This window comes from Myotis nattereri (genome assembly GCF_964212035.1).
Source record: "Myotis nattereri genome assembly, chromosome: 15".
In the NCBI taxonomy this organism is placed as follows: domain Eukaryota; kingdom Metazoa; phylum Chordata; class Mammalia; order Chiroptera; family Vespertilionidae; genus Myotis; species Myotis nattereri.
The window spans coordinates 8714979-8740658 of record NC_138090.1 but is presented as its reverse complement, the minus strand read 5'-3'; positions in this window follow the sequence as shown (position 1 = coordinate 8740658).

The window sequence follows — 25680 nt, the reverse complement described above, 5'->3', positions numbered from 1 at the left end:
GCCCTATGAAAACGATCACCCAAAGATATTTTCAGAAGTATTTAGATCTTCAAGGTCAAGATGTATATAATTCCCAAGCTCGCCCTTTCTTTTTTAAAGGTCAAGAGGTTAGATGACTTGGTCACATATTATCTTACTGATTTTGTCCAAATGCCCTTTATGTTTGTCTCTGCTATCTTCCCCCCGTCTTTGGAGCTGAGAGCTCTTTGTAAAATTCTCTCCCTTGGTTCCATCAATTATGTTCAAATGACTCTTCAGTCCATTCGAGCATACTGAGGGGAAGGCCTTTGGGGAGCAAGATCTTTTGATCTATTTGGAGTCATTTGTGCATTTTACCTTTCTGATGACCCTGCCCGCATCTCACGCTCACCTTCCCTTTTTTCGTTGACAAAATCTTTACTCTCATTTATTTGGGAAGAATAAATATGTTCACTGACCTGTTTGATCTGTCAGATATTTCTTCTAACACTTGTAAAAATCTGTGTTAGTATATTGGCGGGAGAAGAAAAGGGTACGGTATGCTGACTGGCTAGATACTTTCAAAGAAGATGAAAAGATTCGCAAGGAAAAAATCAGCGTTACTTCCCTGCAGTTCCCCTCACACACATGCTCTAACCCTTAATGAAAAGGAAGATGTAATGTTATTTGTCCTTAATAAGGTTTCATATAAATGTCCCAAATCCAAATATTTGCCATATTATCATCATTACATAGGTGACTACTGATTAAACAATTTACCGTATAAGCAGAGTGTGGGACAGAACAGGGTGTGGTGGTCTCATTCAGAAAGTCACTGTTCATCTATTGAGAGTCAAATATCACTACAGATAAAAACCTATGAACATGTTGTGAGTCAATTTCCAGGCAAACTTAAAAGATAGATTAATTTTGCCTTGTCCAGTTTAGCTAAGTGGTTAGAGCAGCAGCCCATGCATCAAAGGGTTGTGGGTTCTATTCCTGGTCAAGGTCATGTACCTCGGTTGCAGGCTGGATCACCAGCTTAGTGGGGGCCCATACGGGAGGTAACCAATCAATGTGCCTCTCTCTCACATCGATGTTTCTCTCTCCATCCCGCTCTCCTGCACCTTTCTTTCACTCTATCTAAAGGCAATGGGAAAATATCCTCAGGTGAGCATTTTTTACAAAAAAGATAGATTAATTGTTTTAGCAACAAATTTCAATTTGCCTGGAAATATCCTGTCCTCTAAATTTTAATTGTACAATTTGCATTTTGAAAGTTTTGTATTAAGTGGGCATACTTTAAGCACATTCTAATTGGATCATATAAGTGAATCGTCTGGGTACTGAAGAATTTTAGTTAAAGAGGTTCTCTGGGAATAGTTTGAGAAGTTTTAGTTCCTGGCTGATGAAGTGATGGAGGTAGCTATTGCCTTCCCTTAGACATACAAATTTAAGGGTGGTTAGAACTCTGGAGACTGGCATTGAAAACTAACTGCCCTAAAACCAGCCTAATTATCCCAGATGAATTGCATGCTCTCTCCTCTCTCACTGGCGCTGGCTTCTTTTTCCTCCCTTCTCTGGACCTTGCTTTCGTTTTTACTCTCTCCTGGCTTCTCCTGTTTTCAGAGAGTCCCACATGCATCCTGGTGACAAGAAGGTATATCAGACATCCCCTGCCCACTGCAAACTGGCTCTTACTATGAGCCAGCCCACTGTACAGAGAGGGATGGAAAGCATGTGATATAAATACATTCACCTTGATCTGCTCCTGTAACATGGGCTAAGATTCAGTAGAATTTCCACAAAAGAGAAGAGAGAGACTGTTGAGCAAAACAAATCTCCTGTAAAAGTCACTTCACATAGGAACTTGTAAATCTTTAATATCTTCTTTTATCTCTCATGTCTTTTTATTTAAAACTAGAGGCCCGGTGCACGAATTCGTGCATGGGTGGGGTCCAACAGGCCTGCCACGATCGGGGTCAATCAGGCTGTGCCAGCCGGGGGGAAAGGGCCGCGGGCAGTTGGCCGGCCATCCCCGCCCCCTGGTCGAACTCCCGGTTGAACTCCCAGTCAAGGGGACAATTTGCATATTAGCCTTTTATTATATAGGATAATAATAGAAAGAGTAACATACAAAACTTCCTGTTGTATTCTATGCTTTCAGAAATGGAACACACGCCTTCTTATCTACCTTTAAGCTTTTTAAAAATCACCCCCTGGTATTTTTCCTCTTCCATCAACTCCTCATCTTCAATTAGTCTTCCCTGCATCTCTCTATGTTCTTCTTAAAGAGTACAATAGGGGAGAATGTAATAAACTGTCCCATGACTGATGTTAACAGGGTTACTTAATGCTGGAAGGAGTTTGGCTTCCATTGAAGTTCTAGGAAGCAAAACTTCCACATCTCTATATATAAAAGCCTAAGTGATGGTTGCAAGTGAATGATCAGAACGATCAGATGACCGGCCGTTAGCTATGACACACACTGACCCAGACCTTGCTGCTAGGGCCCTGACAACCCTGAATCTGGTTCACCTGCACCCCAGACCCAGGCAGGGGGGAGGAGGGAGCCCAATTCCTCACAAAATCAGATGTTGGTTAGCTTGCTGCTGGGGCCCTGACAGCCCCAAATCTGGTTCACCCTCACCCTGAACGCAGGGTGGGAGCAGGGAGCCTGATTCCTCACGGAATTGGCCATTGGTTAGCTTGCTGCTGGGGACCTGACAGAACCGAATCTGGTTTGCCTGGACCCAGACCCAGACAGCAGTGAGGAGGGAGCCCAATTCCTTGCAGAATCAGCCATTGGTTAGCTTCCTGCTGGGGCCATCCTCCCGCGGTCCCTCCTCCCAGCAGGTCAGCCCCCCTGATTGGCCCTGATTGCTGGCCAGGCTGAGGGACCCCACTCTTGCATGAATTTGTGCACCAGGCCTCTAGATTATATATAATGAGCTGTCTTAAATAATGGATAGGTATTTAAATAACCTGAAATATATTAACAAGTAAATATTTTATAAATTACACAATTATTTGGGGTCAATTGAGCTGAGTTTTAGCAAATATAAAATCCAAAAAAAAATCTATGATTTATTGTTCCTGGAAAGCGTTATAACTCTATGGTCTTTAAGCTTGCACTGTCCAATAAAAATGTAATGTGCAATTTAAAAATTTCTAGAAACCACATTAAAAGGGCAAACAGAGAACACTAAAATTAACTTTAATATTTTATTTAACTTATATCTAAAATAATATCATTTCTTGCTGAAACCGGTTTGGCTCAGTTGGTAGAGCATCGGCCTGCGGACTGAAAGGTCCCAGGTTCGATTCCAGTCAAGGGCATGTACCTGGGTTGCGGGCACATCCCCAGTGGGAGATGTGCAGGAGGCAGCTGATCAATGTTTCTCTCTCATCGATGTTTCTAGCTCTCTATCTCTCTCCCTTCCTCTCTGTAAAAAGTCAATAAAATATATTTTTTTAAAAATAAAATAATATCATTTCTTTATATAACCAATACATAAAACATTAATGGAATATCATGCATCCTGTTCTGGGAACTAAGTCTTTGAAATCCAATGTATATCTTATAGTTCTATCCCATCCCATCTCAGTTGGAACTATCCACATTTGAAAGTGCTCAGTAACCACCTGTGCTGAATGGCTATAGTTATGATATTGGACAGTGTAGCTCCAAGGTGTGTGTGTGTGTGTGTGTGTGTGTGTGTGTGTGTGTGTGTTAGGAATCAGTCCTTTCCTCAAGTATTAACTCCAAAATCCCAGCATTTGGTAATTACTTATGTTTGCACAAGCATGTAAGGCAGGCAGAGTATATGAGACATTGTGTTTTCTGAGCACGAGTGGTTTGTATGTATAAAATGCCCCATGTCTGTAGTGTCTTAACAGCACACACCAGAGGTGCGCTGGGTTGAAGAGACTTAAAAATATGAGAGAAGAACAATGTGAGAAGAAAGTGGAAAGCAATGTGACATGAAGGCTGCTGAGTCAAGGTATCAGACCACCCACATGGAGGGCTTTGGCACATAGCAATATAGTTAACTTTATTGTAACACCAATAAATTAATATTGAAATTTCCTGTTTTGTTTTCCTTTAAAAAAAATCTGAAGTGCCTATGAATTTGAATATCTGCCTTGAAAAAGGGACTTTAATTAAAAATGAATTAAGTGAATGTCCTGGCAAGGCTGAAGCAAGGGTCCATCCACTGACTCATCTCTGCATCGTCCATAGCAAACACTAGAACACAAGACAGGATGCTGAGGACTGGGGATGCCTCCTTCAAGGAAACAAAGTCCTGGGGCTGATTGGCCTGACCGGCATAGAAGGGTCCTCTGCTCCTGTTGAATGTTGGGTGATTTGGAAAGCAAGGTGGGTTATAAGACCACAATCGAAGAGGCCTGAAGAACTTAACAGGCAGTTGGCTCTCTCTTTCCTCCCGATGAGGACAAAGCCCCTTCATGGTCCACAGAAGGTAAATTTGCACCCTGAGTTTCCCATTTTTTAAAAAAAGAAAAGTTCTTAAAGAATTACTCCATCTAGGTATCTTCATTGTAAGGGACTGTGCTACATGCTTTCAATGCATGCTGTCACGTTAGCTACACAAGGACCTCACACCTAAGGGGGACCAGAATGGAAATATCAAAATTTCTAGCCCACATTCTTATCACAACCCTGATAACCCTGTAGGGCCCTCAACTACACACTATCTTCAGTGTCAATGTTACTCTACATTGGTTTTGTGTTGTGTTTTTTTTGATTGATGGATTACACAGTAAAGTCTATGCAGTAATAAGAATATGCCATAAAACCTCATTAATTCAAATACACAAAGTAATGATTCAACAATATTGTATCATGGGCAAAAATGTACAAAACAATGTGCAAGTTGCCTCAAAAAATAGTATGATGATTAATATGTTTCTATGTTTTCAAATAGAAATAATCTGACATTAATAAAAGTGTGTATGATCAAGCATTAATGAAAATTGTGGTTTCAACTACTTATGATACTCTTATGTTAATGAAGTGTTCATTGGTGCATTGAGAGGTTTACAAAGATTCATAATTTGTGACCCAGAATCCAATTTCTGGGAATCTACTATTAAATTTCTATTTACATGCTCTAAAACACATGTTCATAATGACATTACTTAAAATGTAGTGAAAAACAGAGTAGTATTTCTGTTTAAAATGAATTAATATCTAAGTTAATTTTGAAACACTTGATAGATGCAATAGTATTTAACATTTTTAAATGATCTTTAGAAACAATTTAATGAATGGTACATGCTTATTAAAATTTAACTTTAAGCAAGTTAAACATGTTTTTAAAATAAAATATTTAAATACAATATAAAAGTTCCACATAGAAAAGGATTATACAGAGGATATCATGTCAACAATGAGTATAATAATTTTTTAAATTTTATCTTCTTTTCTACTTTTATATAGTTATGAAAACTCCAACAAAATATAAAATGAGTATTTTAAATACAATAGGAAAAAAGTGTGCTTTCATAATATAGATGTACATTTATACGCATATGTACACGTATCCTTTTCCCCACAGAGAAATGGATTTTAATGGGTCAAGTGAAATGTAAAAGAGTTGGTAATGATTATATCTAATATCTTCCTGCAATTCATGCTTTTGTGGCACAGATAGCTTCGAGGGTTTGCTCTTCTAAGCAATTTAAGATTCTCCCAGGTACGCGAGGCAAAATGATATGAAACTAGACACTGTCTGAATCATTGAGGTGTTTTTATCAATTACTCTAAATTCTGAAATAGTGACAAGCTAGTTAATATTATCAAGTGCAATAAATAAAGGGAAGAGTAGAAGGCCATGGGGTGGGCCTGCCCCGTTAATCCATCTACCACAACGCAGTGACTGCCTTCATGTCAACAGAGACGTGGCTTGGTAACACTTTTATTATCTTCACCTTGAGTACATTCATTACAGTTCTAATCCCATCATCCTTGAATATATATGTGTATGATTTATGGTTTTCCAGAGGAATATAACCAATAGATTTTATATATGCATATTTTATTTTATGTTGTATACATTATAGTCTATAGACTATACATTTACATAGAATATATGTTCTGTAGATATATTATATGTAATGGGGAACTGCTTCACATGATGATTATTAGTATAAAAGCCCCACAGGCTACCATCTGCAAGCTGAAGACCCAAGAAAGCCAGTGAAGGGATCCTAGTCCCAACCCAATATCAGGTCCATAGTTTCATCCTTCTTCGAGTTTCTTTATCACTCTGTCCCCAAATTTAATCACAAGCCAATATTCAAGGTTTAATTAAAATAATTCCATAAACAGTCATGGATACAGTAACTGGATGGCTGGTAGGCCAAATACTTTTTTTCTGCAAATCCCAATGTGACTATATGTAAATCAAATAGTCTTAAGCAATGCAGGTAAATGATTTAATGCAGTGCATTTAACATTTTCATCTCTCTATTTGATAGTTATAGATACACATCCTTATGTTTTTTTGTAAAAAAAAAATGACATAAAATAAGGTGTAAGAAATGCTTATGGCAGTTCAAGCACACAGTAGGCATTCAAAATTGGGAGTTATAATAATCTGTGCCATGTTAAAGCAATTAGTTGAAAAGGCTTTCCTACTTATTTTTAACAGAGCGAATATTAATGTATTATTTGGGGAAGGAATGTAAGTCAAAAATACTTTCAGTTCAATTTTGGGAAAGTGTTAGAAATAGCAATGAACTTATGCATGGCTGATGGGTAAAATTAGTTATGTCTCTGTAATTAGGTAGAAAAAGCTGGTATCTATCAAAATATTTCCTCCCATCTCAGCTGAGCACACTGCTACTTTTTTTTTTTTTTTTTTTGCAAACACACACAGTATATCTTCCATTAGCATATTTCCGTATCTAAAAGAAAGAAGACCAGTTGGAATATCAAAAAGGTAGTCAGGCATCAGCCCTATAAAACAACCTTTTAAAAAATATTCTTATTGATTTTACAGAGAGGACAGGAGAGGGAGAGAGAAGTAGAAACATCAATGAGAGAGAAACATTGATTGGCAGCCTCCTGCATGCCCCCTACTGGGGATCGAGCCCACAGCCCAGGTGTGTGCCCTGACTGGGAATAGGAGGCCTCCTGGTGCACGGGTTGATGCTTAACCACTGAGCCACAGCGGCTGGGCTATAAAACAACTTTGAAAATGCTTTTCCTCTTTGTTTTTGCTCCGTTTTCATCCCAATTCGAATGTGGGGCTTAAGTAAGTGAACTGGATATAGGCACATGTTTGCGCACGGGTAGACAGAACTTCTGTCTAAGGGAAATGAGCAAAAGTGGATACATATTAGAAAGTAAAAGTAAGAAAGGGATATGAGAGAAAGAGGAGAGAGAGAAGCATCCAAGCTAGAGGACAGGGGCTCAAATGAGCCATGACATGAGGTGACTATTGGAGGTACTCTGGGACACACTTTGACTTGCTGGAAGAAAAACTGTGAACCAGGAAAAGATGCAGCTGACCAGAGCTTGCACAGTTACGTCCTGAGATCTGTGGTGTGATGGTCTAATGCAGAGCTTATGCAGGGCTCTGGGTACCAGGCGTTCTCTGCGTCCTTCCATTGCTTTAGATTCCTCAAGCCTTTAGTCACACATTTCCTTTTTACTGTCACCATAGTGATTCTATTCTCCTTCTCCGTTCTAGATTTCCCCATAACACTTAAAACCATATGGAATATAATATTTTTCCTTATTTTAATTGCCTATCTCCCCTCACCAGATTATAAAAAAGAATTGAAAAAGAATTTTTGTCTATTTTTTGCCACTAATGTACCCATCTCCTCACAGCTTATAATAATGTATGGAAAACCATTTAGAGCCCAATAAATATTTATTGAAACAATAGATAAAGTGTGAAGAATGAGAACAGGAAATAGTGGTATAAATACGAGTTCATGTTTTTTACCAGCTGCGTAACGTTAGATGAATTACTATCTCCCTGCATCTCGGTCGCTTCCCCATAAAATCTGACTGATGCCATATGCTGCAAAGACTGTTCTAAAGAAGAAAGAGAGTCCCGTTTACCAGCCAGATTGGCCCAATTAAGCTAGGAAATCCAGAAATAATGCAACCAGACTACCATCTAACCAACATTCCCACTGTTGCTGTAAAGATTAAATAATGGATATGAAGGTCATGACAAAATAGGTACTAAATTAATATTAGAGGAGAAAGAGAGCTGCCTCTGTTTCTAACCACTTCCTTAGAAGGTAAATGGATTTATATATTCCATATTCCATATATCTATATTCCATACACACACACACACACACACACACACACACACACACACACACATACAAATTAGGCAACTAAGTCCCAGAGAGAGGGACACAGTTCTTTAAAGCACCTATTGTCACCTTATTTTTCTTGCCATTCTTCCCTTACTAATTCTCAATTATAATAAGACTCCTAGGTTGCATGTCTGGATTTAACGGAGAAGTTAGTTCTGCTATATTGCACAAAGTATTTTGTGATAATTGGTAAGAGAGCTGGCATTATAAATAGGGAGCGATCACTGGGTGATCTTGCTGCCGAATGTTACAGCTTTTGGGGGCTCATTGTATTAGACAGCAGTGTGCTCTCTCTCTGCCTCCCTCGCTCGCTCATAAAGAGACACAACATTTTAATTATCAGCAAACAAAACCATCTCTTCATTGTTTTTTGCTAAGCTCTTTGACAGTCTTTTTCATTTGTTCTTTACCAAAACAAATAAAGAAAAAGAAAACATAAGAGATTCCCATTGCCCCATTTGTTAAATGAATAAATGGAAGAGGGGCACAATGAATGAATGAATGAATGAATGAATGAATGAATGAATGAATGAATGAAAATAAATGAAAACTCACCCTCAAACAGTCAATAAGAAGAAAGGATTTGGAGTAAAGATTTGACGTCATGTATTCCTAACTCAAAGTCCATGTTTTGAAACCACTCTGCTGTGGTAGGAAGACTTTCTTCTCGGGTAAAATCAAGGGGGAGAGCAAAGACCACGTGGCAGGAAGATCTTGGTGGGAATGACACTGAAGAGGCGCCAGGTGGACTCCAGGACCACTAATAACCTGAAGGGCAGGAGGCAACAGACCTGCCCATGTTCTAAACTGTTCTTCCATCCTGGCCGCCAACCTGCAATCTTGTCACGGGGGGTGGGCGGGGTGGGCATCAGGATTTTAGAGATGCTTAGGTAGGGCATGGCCCACAGGGTTCTATGTACCCACAGGGTTCTCTCCAGACCTTCCTGCACTGTGAGCCCATTGAGGAACTTCCGAATGCATCTGGTTCCCTGGATTGTCATCTCTTCTTGGGCAGTGACCATTTCTTATGGATTCTGAATTCCCTGCATGAGCGCCATCTCATCACAGGGGCAATTCGCAAACAATGCAAAATGTGCAGCATGAGTTTTGCTTCCCTAACACTTTTATATAAAAAAATTCTCAATAAACAACCTTTGTGAGCATTATAAATATAAAATCCAGAGGCTGCATCTGACATCGGTGGCCTTTTCCCTTACATTTCACCTCTAGTTTGAAAGATCCACCCTCTGACATAGGCCCTTAGAAAAAAGCTGGAAACAGCTAAAAGCTACTTAACCTACTTCACAATTTTGCCTCTGGCCAGCCCTGACTCGAAGTACAACCAAATGGGAAAGAGTTTCATTGAAATCAATATGAAACCAGGCTATATGTCTGTACTCTTTATGCTTAATGAAATGTTCATTGGTTAACATATTAGCAACCAATTTTGAGCTGTAAAACGCTGACTTTATGGGGGGAAAAATACAAGTTTTAGTATAGAGAGGAGAGAGCGAACACCAACTGCTATAAGACCACAGAACATAATTATACAAAAATAACCAATAGGATAAAAAGGGACTTGTCCGAAAAGGTGATGGTTATCTAGTTACAAACTAGATAGGCCTATTAAGGTATTTGTACATGTGAGATTGGTATAAAATGCCAAGCAAAGTTCAAAAGAAAATGTAATATATTTAAGTGACACATTCTGTAGGACTAAAATGTGAAATTATGGGGATTAAAATGGCCCTTAAGAAAGTTTCAATTCAGACCAAGTCAAACCTGGTCAAATTGTTGAAAGTTCAAAGCTGATAGATAAACCTTTAGTCATAGCTTTAATGAATGCCAAGGACCTTGTGGAGTGAAGATTCTGCCGCCTAATTAAAATGAGTCTTTATTCATGTTTTTTCCTAGACAGCTCAGATTTAGTTTTAGAGGCTGACTCTGAAGACTTCCTGACCTTTGGCAACATAGTCATTCAGTTTTGAACTCCACGCTTCCAAGTGAGCTGAAATGATTATGGGACTTTGAGGTCATCTACAAAGCAGGCTGGTTGCCCAATAGTCTGCTTCAGATGGTTCCACTTTACTCTCTGTTTACGGACAACTTTGTAAATGCTTATTCCCCCTAAATTAGCAGGACAAGTATATATTCCATCTTATGTGGCTTTCACACCATCCTTTGCACAGCAGACATTTAATGACTGTACTATATCCCAAACCCTGGGATAGAAATGTGAGTCCCCATGCTTCCTGCTACCTTGCAGTTTCACTGCAATAGAGAGGTCTACACATGTGCTCAGTGTGATAATAAAGTACATACGTGTGCTATATGAGTATGCAAGCCATCCTGAGTTGTGTGTGACTGTGAATATCTGAAAATGATTCAAAAAGAATGTTACAGTTAAGCCTAGCTTTAAGTAGTAAATGTACAGTTGGAAAAGGACAGTGAGGTAGGCAAGCACAAGGGTGGTAAGTTGTAAAGGAGGGTAGGATTTTTAAAAATGACTAGTGGCCCAACTGGGGTTGCTCAGTGGTTGAGTGTCAACCCATGAACCAATAAGTCACCAGTTCAATTTCTGGTGATGGCATGTGCCTGGGCTGCAGGCTTGATCCCCAGTAGGGGGCATGCAGCAGGCAGCCAATGGATGGTGTTTATCTCTCGTTGATGTTTCTGTCTCTCTATGCTTCCCCCCTTCCTCTCTCTCTAAAAATCAATAAAAACATATTTTTGAAAAATGACAAGTAATTTTCTTAGAGCTGTGAGAAGGGTATTAGGAGCTAGAAGGAGAAGAACCTGCCACAATAAGGCAAACAGGACAGATGAAACAATGGCGAAGAGGTATAAAAATGAGGAAGACTTGATTATATCAGTACAAATTTAGGAAGATTAACTCAGTGCTGGAATGAGGAAATGAAAGGAATACAAAATAAGAGTAGGAATTTAGAAGGACCTTGGAATATTTCAGTAAGTTAAAAGGAAAGCTTAAAACATTACAATTATACCAAAGGAGGAAAGGAAGAAGCATTATTTTTATTTTTATTTTTTTATTGCTTAAAATATTACAAAGAGTAGAAGAAGCATTATTTGAGAGAATTACAAAGCACGACGGATCTGACGATACTCATTTAATGTCGATGGGAACACAAATATAAACACTACTTCAACCAGGTTCTCAAAGACCTAGTAACCCTGGGACCACAAATGGTGGAAGGTCCTTCTAATTTTTACATTTCACTTAACTCTTAATGTTTTAATACTATAGGTAAATATTTTATCTTCATTTATTGATAAAAAATGATAAAATACGTCCAGTGAGGTCAGGATTAAAGTTCAGGTTTATCTTAGGACAAATCTTTCTCTCAAGCCACCATACTGCCTTCTGGTTTTAAAATAGCTTAATTTTAAAATCGACGACATGTGATAATTTTGCCATTGGGTATTGGAGTACTCAAGATAATTAAATTAGCATAGCGTTTCTCTCTACATCCAACAGCTCACTTCACTGTCAGGCAGACAGGGGAGAGATTTTAATAGACACCACATTTCACATGGAAAAGTTTGCTTCTTGACTCAAGCGACCTAGTAATTATCTCCAAATATCTCCCAAGTCCCTAAGCCTAGATATTTCTTTCATGTATGAAGAAAATAACCTGGTCTCTTTTTACTTTATTTTTGACACTACTCAATGAGATGGGAAACAATGTCATATAAGTTTGCATACAATTAAAAAGCATCGAAATCAACCTTTCCAATCTCACACTCAAAAATGCACCCAGCATGTGATATAAAATATAATGAATATTTGCAAGAAGAGATTGTGGATGGTGTTGTGTAATTTCAAAGGTGGTTTGATAGAAATGTGCTAAAATTACAAGCACAAATTTTTGCATTTTTTAAACAAGAAAATGACTATTTTTAAGATTCTCTCCCCTGCCCCCTGCACCACACAAATATTTTCTTAGTAGAGAATTAGCCATCTTAGGAAAAATTATTATTTTTAAAATATAATCCACAACCCACGGTACTCTAATTTTAACCATTTATTAAAGAAAATAGCCACAGAATGCCATCCCCAAACTCATCTACTCTTTCCATTCTGTCCCTATTTCCCATCCCATGAATTGTCACTCAAAATTTTGATTTGATATTCTATTCTGATTGACCACAAGAGAATCTATATATATAAAAGCCTAAGCAACTGTTTGGACTGTCAACGAGTCACTATGATGCACACTGATCACCAGGGGACAGCCACTCAACACAGAAGCTGCCCCCTGGTGGTCAGTGTGCTCCCACAGCCAACCTCCCATGGCCAGCAAACCTCCCGTGGCCCTTCCCCCTCATCCCTCCCCCCATCCGGCAGGCCCTGTCCGGCAGCCGGCAGGCCCCAATCAGGACTGGGCAAGACGGCCCCATTAGACCTTGATCACCAGCCAGGCCTAGGGATCCCACCCATGCATGAATTTCGTGCACCAGGCCTCCAATATATATATATATATATATATATATATATATATATATATATATATATAGAGAGAGAGAGAGAGAGAGAGAGAGAGAGAGAGAGAGAGAGACTATATTTTTGGCAAACATTAACATCTAGGGCAGGGGTCCTCAAACTACAGCCCACGGGCCACATGCAGCCCGCCAAAAACATTTGTTTTTTTTTACTTCAAAATAAGATATGTGCAATGTGCATAGGAATTTGTTCATAGTTTTTTTTGAAACGATAGTCTGGCCCTCCAATGGTCTGAGGGACAGTGAACTGGCCCCCTGTTTGAAAAGTTTGAGGACCCCTGATCAGTGATTGCATTATTTAATGATCCTTACACGAACATCCTCAGGGCAGATGCTTCCTCTGGACAGGAATGCGTTACTCTCTCCTGATCAGCTCATGAACTTCATTTCTTGTAGGAAATGAAAAGCATTAAGGTTCAATCTTTAGCTGTAACAGGTATGTCTCTAATTATTATTTCAACTGCCATTTTAAATCATCCTCTCTCTCTCCTATCTTCAGGATTATTTCTCATTTCAGCTCTACATGTGTTACCGGTGGGGAGACGTCCTCATCCCTACCTGTGGCTCGTGGAACAGGGTTTCCTGAGATACCCAGAGGAAAAGGTTTTCTGAGACTTGCACTGGAGGATGAGATATTATAGATACAAGAAAGCTTTATTTCTGTGGAATCAAACTCCTGAGCTAGAATGACAGCCAGTGTCCAGAATCTCCTTTCTATATCTGCCCACTCCAGTCCAGCATCCAGCTAGCTCAGTCCATTGTGTCCTGCTGCAGCCCATCAGTCCACTGTGTGTGGGTTTGCATGGCCATGGGCCATGTGAGTGAATGCGGGAGAGCTAAGAGCTATGAGCCAAGAGTCAAGAAAGAGAATTTCTTTGTTTAGGGGAGTATGTATTCCCAGGTAAACAACGAGCTCTCTCTCTCTCTCTCTCTCTCTCTCTCTCTCTCTCTCTCTCTCTTCTTCCCCCTCTCTCTGTCCCTTCCCAGTGACCCACACTTGCCTTGTTTATTCATGTTCTCTCCCACTGCAGGAACACGTGACCCCTGCAGTGTAAGCGGGGGCTCCAAAGGACTCTGAAGCAGGAACTCTGGACATTGACCTTTGTTTTGGACTTGCTGAGGACAAGACTGGATTTTTTTTATGGTGGGATGGATGGAGATGGGACACCGGAAACCCAGGAGTCTATATCCACCCTAATAAGTCACCTTGGTACATGAGAACCTCCTATTCCTGGGTTGTGGAAATGCTTTTCTTGAGATCTCATGGAGGAGCCTAATTTCAACCAACAACAGGACCAGCACGTAAGTCCTTCAGAGTCTTTTTGTTTGAATAGGAAAGGCTTCTGAGGTTCCTGCCCCTGTCATGCATGGGCCTGAGTTCTGCTCTCCTGTCCTTGAATAGAAATGAATACATTGGTCCCAGAAGAGTATGTGGCTCCATGCCATGCTGACTGTTCCGTCTGAATTAGCTTTCACCTTTGTTAAAGCGTACATTTTTTTAAAGGGATAATATTATGACTTATATAAATATAATGGATGTGTTAAATATTTAACTCATTGTTTAATGTGCAAACCTGGCAAATATTCCAATAGCTCCAAAGGAGAAGTTATGGAAGAAAACACATGGAGAATAAAGCAATACTGGCATTAATATCCACAGAAATGCAAAACTATCTTTTTCCATAAGGGGAGGGGTGTCCATTGAACCTCCACTGAAAGAGTATACTTGCAGGTCTACAGACAAGAATTACTTTACATTGGTATCCATTTTCTACAATTTATAGAACTTTCAGGGAGCTCAAAGGCAAAGGAAAGCTAAAATCAGATAGCATAGAAGAGTGTGTTCAAACAATGCATCGAGTTCTTTGGGAAACCCTCAGTAATCTTTTTTGCTTATTCCAAATTTCCTTACATCTGGAATTTTAGATTCTTCTGGGTTCTAGTCAACTGGACAATTGTTTTGTTGCTTGATAGCTTGATTGAGTATTTAAAAAAAGGCTTTCGTCTGGTATAACTATGGACATCTGACACAAAAACATCTGAAGTCAGCTTAGTCCACTATATTGACTAGACTTGATTATTCCTCATCTTTAACTCTCATCTGTTTTGGTGATAAAAGTTTCTCTCTGTTCTTCTGCTAACTTGCAGTCTTAATCTTGTAAGTCTTCATTGAATTTTCCCCAAGGTCTAACTTTTGGCAGTATTTTCTAGGTGTTTTGATCTTGGTATTTGTTCAGTGGGTACCTGTGCCCATACTTTTAACTGCTTTCTCTATGCCCATGACCTGGAAATTGACACCTCAATCTATCTGATGCTTCAGGCACTGACTTCCAACTGTGCAGTGGATAGCATCAAACAGGCATCCCACTGGCAGCTCAGATCAGACAAGACCAAAACTGAATTCCTAAAGCACCTTCTGACTACAGCACAGTTTCCAAAGCTGATCCTCCTCCTGCACTGTCTCTATATCATATTTTGATATTGCAATACAATTAGTCATTCAAATTAGAATCCTAGAAACCATTCTTAACATCTCCCTTTCCTTCACTTCCAAATCAATGATCACATCTTGACATCATACCTGAATTTTATCTTTAGTGTCATTTCTTCATGTGATACTTTATATTTCTATTTTTTTTGGGGGGGGGCGGGATTATGTTATTATTATAAATAAATATTGGCATTAATTTCCATAGAAATGCAAAAATATTTTTTACATACTAGTTATTTTTAACCAATGATAATCCACTATGTACTTGATTTTAAAAACCTTCTTTTTAAATATAAATTTTAGCATTTCAATATACAAGAAACTCACTCATATCAATAGAAAAATTATGAAAGAAAGAAATAAAACAACTTAAAAATGGTTAAGGACATGAATAGACATTTTTCTAAAGAACAGAAACAAATGGCCAAGAGGAACATAAAAAATGTTCAACATGACTTATGTTTGGGGAAATGAAAGTCAAAATCACAATGAAATATCACCTCACATTTGCCAGTTATCAAAAAGGAAAACAATAAATGCTGGCAGGTTGTGGAGAAAAGGGTACCCTTGTACACTGTTAGTGGAAATGTAAACTCATAACAGTATGTAGGTTCCTCAAGAAATTGAAAATAGAGCTACCATGCGATCCAGCAATCACAATTACTAGTTATAGATCCATAGGAAACAAATCATTATCTTGAAGAGATTCATGTACTCCCATATTCATTGCAGCATTATTCATAATGGCCAAGGTATGGCAACAACTAAGTATTCATCAACAGAAGAATAGATCAATAAAATGTGAGATAGATATAGATCATGGAATTGTAATAAAGAGTAAGAATATCCTGCCACTTGAGACAACACAGATGAATATGGAGGGCTTTACATTAAGTGATATAAGTCCAACAAAGGAAGATAAATATAGCATAGCATCACATATGTGAAATCTAAATTTTAAAAGTCAAACTCATAGAAACAGAGTACAATGTGTTTGCCAGAAGAGGGGGTGTGGTGGAAATAGGAAGAGGTTGGTAGAGGGTAAAGACTTTCAATTACAAGATAGTTTCTGCAGATCTAGTGTATACCCTGATGACTCTAGATGATAACACTGCATTCTGTAATTGAAATTTGCTAAGAGGGTAGAACTTAAATATTATCACAAAACAATAACATAAAAGCCAATAAATATGTGAGGTGGTAATGCAAGAGCTGGCTAACTCGATGAGGGGAATCTATTCACAATGTTTATGCACTGCATTAAGACATGATCGCCTATGTAGAAGATCTGAAAGAATAGACACACACATGCACACACATAAATATTAAAATTGTATTGCAGTTTTGGAAGTATTTCCTAAAACGAGGACATTTGAATCATTTGAACTAGTTTTTATTGGTTAGCTTTGCTGCAATAACAAACCACCCTAACATAAGTTAAAACAACAACTATTTACTTAGCTCATGATTTTCTAAGTCACCATTTTGGCTGAGCCCGGCTGGGTGGTTCTTTAGGTCTGGGCCTGACTGAGCTCACACTAGCTAGGACTTTGCATCTGTGATCACTTGCCACGGGTTGCCTGAGGGCTGGAACCGGATGGCTGGCATGACTGGGACCTTTCTCCACTGGCTCTCTCTCCTCTCACCCCTCGCAGGCTTGCCTTGGCTGGTCTACATGTTGGTCCAAGGATTCCTAGAGCAGCCCGGTAGCAGCTGCAGGTCTCCTGAGGGAGGGGCTGAGAATTCTCACAGGATCAGGACATCACAGGCCAGCGATATTCCAGGGTGAGGAAATAGGTTCCATCGCCTGATCGGAGGAGGTATAATATTATGGCCATTTTGAAATTATCTATAACCATAAAGTGATAATTAACAATACAATTATCTTATTAATCTCAGGCTAGAGATGGAAATCATATCATTGTTTCCTAGCCAAGTCTTAATATTTTCAATGAGAGAGAATTAAATTTTATAATAAAGATCATCTTAATTATAAATGTGATTTTAAAATGTGTCTGGCCCGGCTGGTATGGCTCAACAGTTGAGCATTGGCCTCAGAGCCAACAGGCCACCAGTTTGATTGTATACAAGTTCAATATACAGAAACAAATGGCCAAGAGGAACAGTAGGGGAAGTTCAGGAGGCAGCCAATTGATGATGTTTCTCTCCCATCAATGTTTCTACCTCTCTCTTCCTCTCTCTCACTCTAAAAATCAATAAAAAATATATTTTAAAAATGTGTTCTATGCTTCTAACTTCAGAGTACTGGGGATAGCTATGTGTTCCTTTGAAATTACCCTCTCTCATGAAAATTAGTCATCCTTTTACAATTTTTTTTCATGATAATCTCTGATATGGCTCTCATCATAAAACCAAATTTTTATATTCCATTTTTGAAATATTCACCTTTTAGTTTTATATATATATATATATATATATATATATATATATATATGAGCAAAATTGGCAAATGCTTTAAATTTCAATCTGGTCAATATCAAGATGGTCAAATGATTAAATGTGTGCTATTGTATGCCATTTTTCATGTTGCTGTATTTTTAAATTGAAGCCTACTAGTATATAAAGAAACATTCTGGCTTCCGATGTCCTCCAACACCTACAAAATTTATGCTGCATATGTCATTGTTGCTTCCCTCTGTACATTCCTTGGATTCATTCTCTAAGAATATGCCTTAACCAGATTGCACTTCATGAATTCTTCAGAAGGTCATACAGTTTATATATCTTTAGATCAAAACAGAATGAGCCACAACATTTCTGCTATTTATAAGCTCTCTGAAATTAGACATGCATTACCTCGATACGTGTAGTTTATTTAGCTATGATATAGAAATATTGCTCCTTCTTATGATTTTGTGGCGAAAATAAGTGCGAGCACATGAAAATTCCTAGCCCAGTGTCTTACTCCTGGTATGAATTCTATTTATCAGCTTCTTCCGTCCTTTAACCCTTTGATTCATGTTTTTCCACCATTTCACCATTTTCCAGCTCAGTGGTTCTCAACCTTCCTAATGCCGCGACCCTTTAATACAGTTCCTCATGTTGTGGTGACCCCCAATTTCATTGTTACAAATTGAACATAATTAAAGCATAGTGATTAATCACAAAAACAATATGTAATTATATATGTGTTTTCTGATGGTCTTAGGCGACCCCTGTGAAAGGGTTGTTCGACCCCCAAAGGGGTCGCGACCCACAGGTTGAGAACCGCTGTCTAGCTCTTCTAATTCAGCCCAGTAGGGGAGCTGTTCACAGAAAGATCCTCCTAGCAATGACTCAAAAACTACACCCCACCTTCATGACTGGATTACTGGTTCCACATCAAGAAAATCCCACATCTTCTTCAGAAAACTATGTGAGGCTCTTCATTGTTGATAAAAAAGAGAAACATGGGAGATGGGACTAATAATGGGAATAACAATGACAGTATACGAATAGCTTCCTGCTGAGGTTTAATACCTACAACGTGTAAAAATGAATGCAGTGACGAATTTTTTTTTGTTACTGATGTACTGGAATGAAAGCTGTCACTAATTTATTTTTATGATTTTTTAAAATAAAAGCTTTAATTTTTTTTCTAGAGTTGAGCGATATCCAGACATAACAGAAAAGATGAATTGGAGAAAAAGACTGCAGCCATCTTTGGATCAGATACAAATCAGGGCTAATCACTTGAGCGGAGTAAGATTGGGATGCAGACATGCAGCCATGATCAGGGGATTCAGTGGGCGTAGGTTCTGGGCTCGGGAGAAGGGGGTGAGAGGTGGCAATTATCATTAGTGACTTTTGCATAAAGATGCTGGAGTCTTCTCACTCATTAGACCAAACAGTCCAATGGTCATTAGGAGGGGCGGTCAGAGGCACCCAAATACCATCAGAACGAGGGTAATGGCTATGACTGCAGCAACCTATGATTTCCATAATGGCGGTGCGATTAACAAATCAACATCACACGTTATTTATTCCCCATCAGCTGTGGCTTTTAAAAGCTGGTGACAGTGGTCACACCCCCAACTGGGAACAGCTTCCATGCCTTTGATGGGACTCACATGCCACACACAACTTGCTTTCCCAACTGTGCCTTTAATTGGAATTTTATCGGGAGCTATAAATTGTCCCAAAAGTTGGAGGCATACACACTATGAAAGCATTCGTGGTGGAAAGGAGACTGGAATTTTTCAGTCAGGGTTTGTTACAAATCCTTCAGGGACAAGAACACAGATGTGGTTGTCACTTTTTTTTTTTTTCTTACGCACTAGTTGTAAATATAAGGCATGGAGCTTTGCTGAAGAATAATACATCACATCATGAGGAAAATGCCACCCATTATATGCTAAGCGAGGAAGTTCTATAGACTACACAGTAAATTAAAAGCTGCAACAACTGTACTAGAGGACATTACGCTTAAGGAAACAAATTCTCATTATTTTGAATAAGACTTTGAATTCTTAAAGTCTGACCTAAATGACAATTATAATTGGATATTTACAATAAAAAATATGTAGAAAACCTACAAGCAATAAGTCAGTAATTATGCACTTGCTAAAAACATGTGCTTGGCATTTTTTTAAATTCCCTAATTAAATCCTAATTAGGATGTGCAGTGGAGTGTTAATTTTCGCTAGCTATACCTCCAGGGCATGTTTTACACCTTCAGGAGCCACACTTATTCATATATGTAAGAGATAATCATCAGTAGAAAGGACCACAGCAAACTTGGTTTGGAGAATTGCTTATGTGTGGTTTCTGCCTCTAACAGCCAGGAGACCTGAATGAGACTATGAACTGTAACACTTTCCGCAGCTGCCCAGTAGCTAAAGTATCACTTTTCCTGCATCTTCTAACCAGGGCTTTCCTTCCAAAAATATACTGTGGGGCCTTGACTTACGAGTGTCCCGACTAACGAGTTTTTTGAGATGCCAGCAGTCTCTCCGCCGATTTTTTGCATTGAGTTGATAGAGTACTTTGAGTTAACGAGCTCCTTAACGAGCTCGGTCTCTGAACGAATTAAACTCGTAAGTCAAGGCCCCACTGTAATAATAAAGAATAAAAAGAGCCTTAACTGGTTTAGCTCAGCGGATAAAGCATCCGCCTGCAGACTCAAGGGTCCCAGGTTCGATTCTGGCCAAGGGCATGTACCTTGGTTGCGGACACATCCCCAGTAGGGGGTGTGCAAGAGGCAGCTGATCCATGTTTCTCTCTCATCGATGTTTCTAACTCTCTATCCCTCTCCCCTCCTCTCTGTAAGAAATCAGTAAAATATATTTTTAGAAAAAAAGAAAGGGAGGAAGGAAGGAAGGGAGGGAGGGAGGGAGGGAAACCTGTGTAGACACTCAGTGAATCTGAATATAGGGTGGCCAACCAATCTGATGTATTTAAATTTTGGTCCCACATAACAACTCAGAGAACAAATATTAAACCCCATGCTTCATTCTCAGAATCCAGGAAGTCCACTTTAACATGATCCTCGCCACAATAAAATGACGTGATGGTTTTGTGTTGAGAATTGACCATTATTCTTCATGATTGCTCTCCCAAGGTTTTCTTGGAGCTTCCTAACAAATTTTGGATTTCTATATTGCCAATTCCTATTTCGACTTTCTTTTCTACCTATTACCCAAGTTGCCAAAATTGTTGGTCACCTTATGTACAGTGTGAAGAGGTCAAGATAGAAAGCTTTCTGCATTTCCCTAAACTTTGGGGCATAAACCAAAAGAGAAAAAGGAAACTCAAATGCCTACGAAGGCAAAACATTTTTATGGTAATTCTCATGACGTCTCCACACTAACCAGTGAGTAGTTACATCTTAATTTTACAGATAATTTTTAAGCTCCTGTGTATCAAGGAACTTACTCAAAGACCCATAGCTAGTAACCAATAGAGCCAGGATTTGAATTTATGAATCTGCATTGTTATGAGTCTGACTCATGCTCTTTAATATTCTAAATCCACTTTTACCAATCTCATTTATCCAATATAAAACATATTAGTAGTAAGAGAGTCCTCCCTGGTGACATTTCCATAATTTTATGCATTTAATTTCTATACCTAATTAAAAAAAATTTTTTTATTGATTTCAGAGAGGAAGGGAGCGGGAGAGAGAGAGAGAAACATCAATGATGAGAGAGAATCACTGGCTGCCTCCTGAACACCCCCTACTGGAGACAGAGCCCACGGCCTGGGCATGTGCCCTGATCGGGAATCTAACGGTGACCTCCTGAGTAATTGGCTGATGCTCAACTACTGAGCCCCACTGGCCAGGCTGTACCTAATTTTAATAAATCCTTCAGTATACTCATTTTAAAACTCATACTTTCCTCTCATTTCGTTCTCTCTGGTAACAGTGGAGAGCAACTGTCAACAGATGTGGAAATTTACAGATCATTAAATTCTCCTCCACACTGAATCCGCAGCAATGCCCTGATGTCAAAGGACTGCCTCCTTCCCACCTGAAAGGATTGGTTTCAGAACAGTTTCGCTCAAAACTACTAACTTAGTCAATTTTCTCCAATGTGCAATTAACCTGAACAATTCTGGAGCTAGGGGCCACTGTGCAATCAATTACACCTGGGTTCCTCTTTGCACCTGTATTCTATCTTCCCATCTACTGGGCTCTCTGCCTTCCCTATCGACCTTCATGGAGTCACCTAAAGACCATGGGACAGACGGCTCTTTAGCAAACTTTATAACAGAGCACATGTTGTTTGGGAAAAATCAAGGGGAAAAAATTCTGCCAGTTCAAATATCTGTCTGTCCCTCACACATCCTCCTCTCTCTCTCTCTCTCTCTCTCTCTCCTCTCTCTCTCTCTCTCTCTCTCTCTCTCTCTCCAATGTGATATTCTATGTGAAATGCACATAGAGAATCCCCAGCACATAGCATAGTGCCTGACATATATGTGTTGATCGATGAATACATGCTTGCTTATTCACTTATTTAGACATCTTTTTAAAATGTGTTCAGCATTTCCTATGGACCTATACCTTCTAAGATAACCTCCCCCCAATAATCCCTGCCTTTTGGAATCTGTCCTGGTGTTATTCCTTGCCCTCGAGTGAAGGGCTATTCCTAGAGATCAACAAAGAGAAAACAGCAAAAATAATGAGACGTCTCTTCCACGATTAGATTACACAATAGTGAAACTTCCATCTTGCCAGCACCCTCTCTTTTCTTTCTGGCTTTGATAAAGCAAGATACCATGTTGACTCATACGCCAAAGACTTTTTAGCCACACAGCCGATAGCCTGCAAGGTACTGAATCATGCTAATAACCCTGTGAGTGAGTTTGGATCTTGATCTTTCCCCAGTTGAACCTTTAGACAAAATTGCGACCCCTCTTCAGATCTTGCTTGCAGCCTCACGGAGGACCCAGGGAAGCTATGCCTGAATTCTTACTCCAGAAGAACTGTGAGGTCATGCATATGGCTATGTATTAAACCACCAAGATTTGGGGCAATTTGTTATGCAAAAATACAACATGAGTACAGTGTGGACATTGTATCAAGTGCCAGAAACATAGTAATAAGCAAAATAGAGATGTCTTTTCTTTCAGTCCTCATATTCTAGTAACCAAGTAAAAACTGTCTCATTATCTAAATTTAGAAAGAGTTCAGTAGTCTAGCTACATTGAAGCCCGTTTCAAATAGTACGTCAGGTATGTATTGCCCTGTAACAAACTACCCTAAAATGTAATGTCTTAAGACAACAATGATGAATTATTTCTCATGATATTCTCAGTTGGCATGGCGGTTCCTCTGCTGGTTTTGCCTGTGGTTGCTCATGTCGCTGCACACACATGGCTGGAAGGTCCAAGATGATTTCAGTCACATGACTAGCTGTTGGTCATGTGATCAGCTGGGGTGCCTCAATTTTTTTCACATAAATCTCTTATCCTTCAGTAAGCTGGGCTGAATTTCTTATGTGGCAGCTCCAAGTCAGTGCTCCAAGAAGGCAAGACACAACACACATACCTTTTAAGCCTCTGCAATGTGTTTGCCAATGTCCCATTGGCCAAAGATGGTAATATGGCCAACCCCAGGGGGAATGTGAGGGCCAGTATACAAACTTATGGTTATGTATAATCAAGATTTATTGAAAGCCATTGCTGGAATAATCTGCAACAACTAGTACTGACATTTAGATTAATAGAGGTATTCCTAAAATGCTATAATTTAAAGGAACCTTGGGGACATGTAGTTCAACCCCTTCATTATATAAATAAGGGAACAGATATGATCAAAACAAAATAATTGCCCTGTAAAGAACAGATTCAACATTAAAATTCAGATTCTTGCTAGTCCAGTCATATTCTCTTTGCCCTTCAGTGCATATTACTTGATCGCCAACCTCAGACCATGCAAGGAATTTGCAAAGGAGAAGGTCACACCATTCCACTCTGCGTTGTAGGATACAACTCCAAAACAACTGATTCTTTTTCCTTTTGCCAGAGTTATTTCAGTCCAAAGATATATTAGCTCTCTAGTAATTAGATGCTTCCTCTAACTCAAACAATTCCACAATGTGCCACTTATTTGTGGGGTCACTGCTACTAAACTACTAAATAATAAGTTATCTCACACTAGCAATTATAATCCAGTGATCAAAATCATTGTGTGTTTTATATATATATATCCCATATAATTAAAGGCTAATATTCAAATAGACTGAATGGCAGAATGACTGGTCGCTATGATGCGCACTGACCACCAGGGGGCAGATGCTCAGTGCAGGAGCTGTCCCCTAGTGATCAGTGTGCTCCCACAGGGGGAGCGCTGCTCAGCCAAAAGCCAGGCTCACAACTGGCGAGCTCAGCAGCAGTGGCGGGAGCCTCTCCCACCTCTGCTGCAGTGCTAAGGATGTCCGACACATCCCCTGAGGGCTCCCAGACTGCAAGAGAGTGCAGGCCAGGCTGAGGGGACACCCCTGAGTGCATGAATTTTGTACACTGGGCCTCTAGTATATATAAATATTTTTAATTGATTTCAGAGAGGAAGGGAGGGAGAGAGAGAGAAAGAGAGAGAGACATCAATGATGAGAGAGAATCATTGATCAGCTGATCCTGCCCCCTACAGAAGATTAAGCCCGCAACCCAGGTATGTGTCCTTGACCAGAATCAAACCCAGGACCTTTCATGCTGACACTCTATCCACTGAGCCAAACCAGCTAGGGCACATTATGTGTTTTTCATATGGGTCCACTTTCAATGCAGTTATCAAAACATTAGTGAGTTTAACTGAACACATGGCTTTTAAACTTCTCCAGCATTCTTAGTATTGATTTCAACTAGTATATCTTTATACTTTCTATACTAAAATAAACTTGCCCAGGCTGTGGGTACAGATCAGCACAAAGACTTTTGTTATGGAGGTAAGTGCTTCTGAGCCTGGATTACTGAGGTTCTTACTTTCTGAAGCTTTCCCTCATGATGATTTTTCAGATACAGCTGCTGAAAAATGCAGAGGTGAATCTTCTTGAGAATACACCTGCCTTGGTAAATTATTCCCATTTTGGTATCCATGCCCATTAGCCACTCTAGTCTCTAATGATAGGATTCAGATTCAAGGACCAGAGGGACAGCAGCTTTCTGCTTTTAGCTGATGCTATTCTCACTCTTTTTCTTGTAGTCTGAATCATCAAATCACAGAAAAGTCATAATCATCATTGAAGAAGTTCACCTGACATCTCTATTTGACATTATTTTAAAGACGCCCACTAGTCAATGGTTGTAGCCTCAAAATATTTCTTCTTCCTATTTTGGTTCTTGTGTGATCTGTGAAAGAGTCTTTAATAGAATGCATCCATAAAGCAACAACAAAATAAAATATTACAAAAAGTAATAAAACAAAAAATTAATTTAAAAAATTAAAAATGCAAAAATTCAGATAAAAAATAAGTTAAAGTTGGAAGACAAAGCCAATAAAAACCTTCTAATTTCATTATGAAGATAAAATTTTTGAGAATGAAAAACAGAGAAAGAATCTAGGATATATAGTATCTTACAATAATTTATCTCAAAAGAAAAGAATAAAGAAAAACTGGATTCAATGATATATTTAAAAAGAGAAGAAAAAAGATAGAAGTGATTTTTCCAGAGTTACAGAACATCAGTTGTCAGACTTAAAAGGCTGCCTAATAATTGAAATGGTTCATGCCTAGACACCATTTCATAATTGCAGAATCACAGGGAATAAGTGAATATTCTAAATTACCCTGAGATAGAGGTCAGTGTGAAGTGGAACACTATTAGGCCACTTATAAATAAACTGGAATGTTACAACAGAATAGAAAAGTGTGTTAAATGTTTTAAGGATTAAATGATGC